This window comes from Oenanthe melanoleuca, chromosome 25 (genome assembly GCF_029582105.1).
Source record: "Oenanthe melanoleuca isolate GR-GAL-2019-014 chromosome 25, OMel1.0, whole genome shotgun sequence".
Lineage (NCBI taxonomy): Eukaryota > Metazoa > Chordata > Aves > Passeriformes > Muscicapidae > Oenanthe > Oenanthe melanoleuca.
Genome location: NC_079358.1, coordinates 617,614 through 623,683, shown reverse-complemented (window position 1 = coordinate 623,683; position 6,070 = coordinate 617,614).

The window sequence follows — 6,070 nt, the reverse complement described above, 5'->3', positions numbered from 1 at the left end:
CGCGGGGAGCTCGGAGCCTTCTCTCGGCCGAGACACCGCGGGGGCGGTTCTGTTCGGTTCTATTCTGTTCGGTTCTATTCTGTTCGGTTCTATTCTGTTCTGTTCTGTTCTGTTCGGCTCGGCTCGGCTCGTACCTGCTCCCGCAGCCTGTGCGCCGGGGGGAGCGGAGCTCCGGCGGGGCGGGGGGCGCTTGGCTCGGTTCTGTTCTGTTCGGCTCGGTTTTGTTCGGCTCGGCTCGGTTCTGTTCGGCTCGGCTCGGCTCGGCTCGGCTCGGCTCGGCTCGGCTCGGCTCGGTTCGGCTCGGCTCGGCTCGGCTCGGCTTGGCCCGTACCTGCTCCGGCAGCATCTGCGCCGGGGGGAGCGGAGCTCCGGCGGGGCGGGGGGCGCTCGGGGCGGTTCTGTTCGGTTCCGTTCTGTTCTGTTCGGCTCGGCTCGGTTCTATTCGGCTCGGTTCCGCTCGGCTCGGCTCGGTTCCGCTCGGCCCGGCCCGGCCCGCACTGCTCCCGCAGCCGCTGCCCGCAGCCTGTGCCGGGGGGGGAGCGGCGCGCGGCACTTTTCATTCATGCTTTCACACTCCGGCCCTCGCCGCGGCCGCTCATTGGCCAGCGCCCGCCTGACGTCACCGGCCCGGTTCCCACCCCTCTGCAGCGCTGCCCGCTTCATCAATGGGCTGGGGAGGGGCCGCGCCCCCCCGAGCGGGCACCCCCATCCCCCCATCGCCCCCGGCACCGAGCGCTGCCCCATCGCCACCGCATCGCCGCTCTTGTGCTGTCTGCCCGCCCGGTGCCACCGCCATCACCATCGCCCTCACCATCATCATCATCTTCATCGCCACCCTCACACAACGCCCTTCATCGCCATCGCCCTCAGCACCACCGGGCACCTCTCGTCACCACCGCCCGTGGCCGGCACCAAACGTCTCCTCCAGCAGCCGTCACCATCCCCCCACCATCACCATCCTCACACCATCACCATCCCCCCACCAGCACCATCCTCACACCTTCACCATCCCCCCACCATCATCATCCTCACACCTTCACATCCTCACACCATCACCATCCCCCCACCATCACCATCCTCACACCTTCACCATCCCCCCACCATCATCATCCTCACACCATCACCGTCCTCACACCTTCACCATCCCCCCACCATCATCATCCCCCCACCATCACCATCCTCACACCATCACCATCCTCACACCATCACCATCCCCCCACCATCACCATCCCCCCACCATCACCATCCCCCCACCATCACCATCCTCACACCTTCACCATCCCCCCACCATCACCATCCCCCCACCATCACCATCCTCACACCTTCACCATCCCCCCACCATCACCACCCTCACACCTACACCATCCCCTCACCATCACCATCCCCCCACCATCACCATCCCCCCACCTTCACCATCCCCCCACCATCACCATCCCCCCACCATCACCATCCCCCCCACCATCACCATCCTCACACCATCACCATCCCCACCATCACCGTCCCCTCACCATCACCATCCCCTCACCATCACCATCCCCTCACCATCACCATCCCCCCACCATCATCATCCCCCCCACCATCACCATCCCCCCACCATCACCATCCTCACACCTTCACCATCCTCACACCATCACCACCCTCACACCTTCACCATCCTCACACCATCACCATCCCCCCACCATCACCATCCTCACACCATCACCATCCTCACACCTTCACCATCCCCCCACCATCACCACCCTCACACCATCCTCACACCATCACCATCCCCCCACCATCACCACCCTCACACCATCACCATCCTCACACCATCACCATCCTCACACCTTCACCATCCTCACACCATCACCATCCCCCCACCATCACCATCCCCCCACCATCACCATCCTCACACCTTCACCATCCTCACACCATCCTCACACCTTCACCATCCTCACACCATCACCATCCCCCCACCATCACCATCCCCCCACCATCACCATCCTCACACCATCACCATCCTCACACCTTCACCATCCTCACACCATCCCCCCACCATCACCATCCTCACACCATCACCATCCTCACACCTTCACATCCTCACACCATCACCATCCCCCCACCATCACCATCCCCCCACCATCACCATCCCCTCACCATCACCATCCCCTCACCATCACCATCCCCCCACCATCACCATCCCCCCACCATCACCATCCCCCCACCATCACCATCCTCACACCTTCACCATCCCCCCACCATCACCATCCTCACACCTTCACCATCCCCCCACCATCACCATCCCCCCACCATCACCATCCTCACACCATCACCATCCTCACACCATCACCATCCCCTCACCATCACCATCCCCTCACCATCACCATCCTCACACCTTCACCATCCTCACACCATCACCATCCTCACACCATCACCATCCTTACACCTCACCATCCTCTCCTGCCCCTCTCTGCCCCAATTCCCTTTCTCGGGGAAGGGGAACTCCCTCCACACCCGTGCCAGGCCTCACTCATCCCAGACGAAATCAAATGCTGTTTTATTCCTGTGATTTTAGCCCCACCATTAATTACCCTTTTATTTTCTTGCTACAATACAGATCCCATTAAAAAAACCCAAAAACCATGATTCTTCCTTGAACAATAACAGAGATTTGGGGCTAGCTGTGTCATTTTCTCCTAAAGTTCTCTTTGCCTTGGAATTATTTTTTTTCCTACTGGAACGTGTTTGGGTCTATGAGTTTGGGCTGGGAAGTTGCTCATGGCTTTTGTCTCTTTCTCTGCCACCACCCGTGCAGCAATCCCACCCTCTCTCCCGGTTTCCCCCACTGGGAAAATGGGAACCCGCTGGTCTGGCCCAGCACTTACAGCCCTGCCTGGGAATGGGGAAAGAGGGATGGGGGATGTGGAAATAGCCCCAAAATATCCTGGGGGGCTCTGCACCACCGACAGCCCCCCGGTTCTCTGTGAGTCCCCTTCACAAAAGCGTTTGGGGGGTGCTGTGCTGCCCCTTTCCCCTTTTCTTTCATCCACTTCCACACTTAGGTGTGGGGTAAAAAAAAAAAGCAGAATTTGGGAAAACTCAGTGGGTGCTCACGGGGGAAGGGAGGGACTGCAGCACCCATTGGAGGTCTCCCCATCTGCACCCCCCTTTCCAAATTCCAGCCTCCAACTTCTTTTAGGAACAGCCCTCGCCGCCCCCCCCCCGGGATTTCTCCCTCCGTGGGTCCCCAGCACCCACCTGGGCCGAGCTCCCCGGGATTTCTCCCTCCGTGGGTCCCCAGCACCCACCTGGGCCGAGCTCCCCGGGATTTCTCCCTCCGTGGGTCCCCAGCACCCACCTGGGCCGAGCTCCCCGCTCCAGCGGCTCCTCCCGTGCGGGCGGAGCGGGGCCGAGCCGGGCCGGGCTCACCTGGAAGAGAAGCGCAGGGTTAGAGCGGCAGCAGCGCCCACGCAGCCCCACACCCGCGGGTGTCCGTGGAGCAGCTCCGTGACCGGATTTAACCACCCCCACCCGCACTGAGATGCGATTTTAGGCACACAGCGCACGTCCGCCCCTCTATTTATTCTCCTCTTTATTAAATTCACCTAAATTCTTTTTTTTTTCTATTTCTGTCCCCTCCAGAAATCATAATTATTTTTTTAAAATGCCACAAGAAGAAGCACGGCGAATTTTGCTATTTATCGCGAAAAAAAAAGGTGCAAAGACAGAGATTTCGCTTTCAAATTCGGATTCACCCTGGGATTACCCCGATGACAGTGCAGTTTTATTTCTAATTTTATTTAATATCGCGTTAGAACCAGCCCGATCTGAGGGGATTTAGGGAAGGGCACGAGCGATTTGCGGAAAATGCTCGGGTGTGTTTTGAGTGTCTTAACAAATAAAAACCTGCCTTGCTTTGCTGTCTTTCTGGGGGAAAATAAAACAAAACCCAAACCACAAGGAAGCAGAAGGAGCCTCCGCCGCGATCGCGGGATCTCCCTTAAAACGGCGGATTTGAGGATTTCCAGCCTTAAAACTTCCACGGACACCATCTCATATATAAAAACTTAATTTCCGGGGGCTAAAAATGGAGCCGAGCTGGGCAGGACCTGACCCGGTGCGTACCATGTGCTTTTTTTGTTTTTTTTGGTTTTTTTTGCAGAGCCGAAAAACAGCCCAAAATAAGCTCGGGTTGATTTTTCCCCTCGCACTCTTTGAGCGCAGCTTCTTCCTCGCGTTGAGGAAAAAAAATCAAGAACAGACCGCAGGGATGAGGTTTTTTGAGACCAAAAAAAGCAATAAAACAAAACTAAAAAAAAAGGACAATAAGGACTAAAATATAAATTAAAATAAAAATAAGAATTAAAAAAAGAGATTAAGGGTTTCTTGGTAGGAAAAAAAATAAAAAATAAAAAAGCCATGCGGGTTTTCCATCGGCGGCAGGACTGGAACACCCGGGCCCGCTGCAATCCAGAGATGGATTTCGGCTGAAGAATCAAGTCTGGCTTCAATAACTTCTAAAAAAACCCATTTAATTTGGATGAGGAGGGGGAGCCTCCGCGGCAGATATTCACGGGATTTAGGGGTATTAATGGAGCGGCTCCCACCTCGTTTGGTGAGGGGAGAAATTTCAGAAATTCGGGAGGAGAAGTTGGCGAGGATTCGTGCCGGGGGATGAGGATGTGCAGAACCCCCGCGCCGGGGTTATTTCCACGCGCGTTTCGTTCCGTAATGAGGATCCAGCATCCCACCCCTCCCAAAATCCTCTCCAGGGATGGGGGTACCCGGGCCCCGGAGCCACTCCCGCGGGGAAGGAGAGAGGATTTGGGGGTGCCTCTGCCTCCCCCCAAACACAGCGAGAATCCCCCGAGCAAAGCTCAAAGCCGCGTGGAACTCAAAGCGTGGAGCGGGGACGGGTCCGTGTCCTGCCAGGCCGCTCCCACCCCTGTCCGGGGCAGAGCGGGGGGTCGCAGGGGGGGCTCAGCCCCCAAATCTGGATTCTCCAGCGGGGAGAAGGTGAAGGAAACCCCCAAAGTGGGTCCGGGTCACCCGCGGGTGATGGGGGATGCTCGGCCGTCCCCGAACTTTCTCAGCTCGGATGAGGGATGCGGCGGGACGGGAGGAAAAAGAAAAGGGAGGGAAGGTCCCCGTGGCCCCGGGGCTTTGGGAGAAACTCCGAGCCCGCAGCCGGCCCTGGACCCGCACAGGAGCTGGACCCGCTCCCGGGGCATCTTCCCCCCATCCCATAATAAAGACGCTTTGAGATTCCTCTCCCCCCTCCTCCCCTCATCCCGCCCCCCCGCTTATTTTTTTTTTTTTTTTTTTTTTTTATTATGGTTTTCTCACCGAGTCCAATAAATCGCGCGGCTCGTCTGGCCTCAGACGTGTTCAGCAACCCAAGCCCCGCCGCTTTTGTTCCGCCAAGTCTCACATTGTTTGTCCGGCTGCGCGGGGCGCGGGAGGTGCGGGGGGCGAGCGCGGGGCGGGGGCGGGCGAGGCCCGGGGGAGCGCGGGGAAGGGAAGCTTCTCTTCTTTACCCGGGTTATCCTGGCCTTCCTTCTTTTCCCGGGTTATCCTGGCCACTCTTCTTTTCCCGGGTTATCCCGGCTTTCCTTCTTTTCCCGGGTTATCCTGGCCTTCCTTCCTTACCCGGGTTACCTGCCTTCCCTTCTTTCTCCCGGGATATCCGGCCTTAATTCTTTCCTGGGTTATTCCTGCCTCCTTTCTCCCAGGCTACCTGGCTTTCCTTCTTTACCCGGGTTATTCTGGCCTTCCTTCTTTTCCCGGGTTAACCTGCCTCCCTTCTTTTCCCGGGTTATCCTGGCCTTCCTTCTTTTCCCGGGTTATCCTGGCCACTCTTCTTTTCCCGGGTTATCCTGGCCTCCCTTCTTTACCCGGGTTATTCCTGGCCTCCCTTCTTTACCCGGGTTACCTGCCTTCCCTTCTTTCTCCCGGGATATCCGGCCTTAATTCTTTCCTGGGTTATTCCTGCCTCCTTTCTCCCAGGCTACCCGGCCTCCCTTCTTTACCCGGGTTATCCTGGTCTTCCTTCTTTACCCGGGTTATCCTGCCTCCCTTCTTTTCCCCGGTT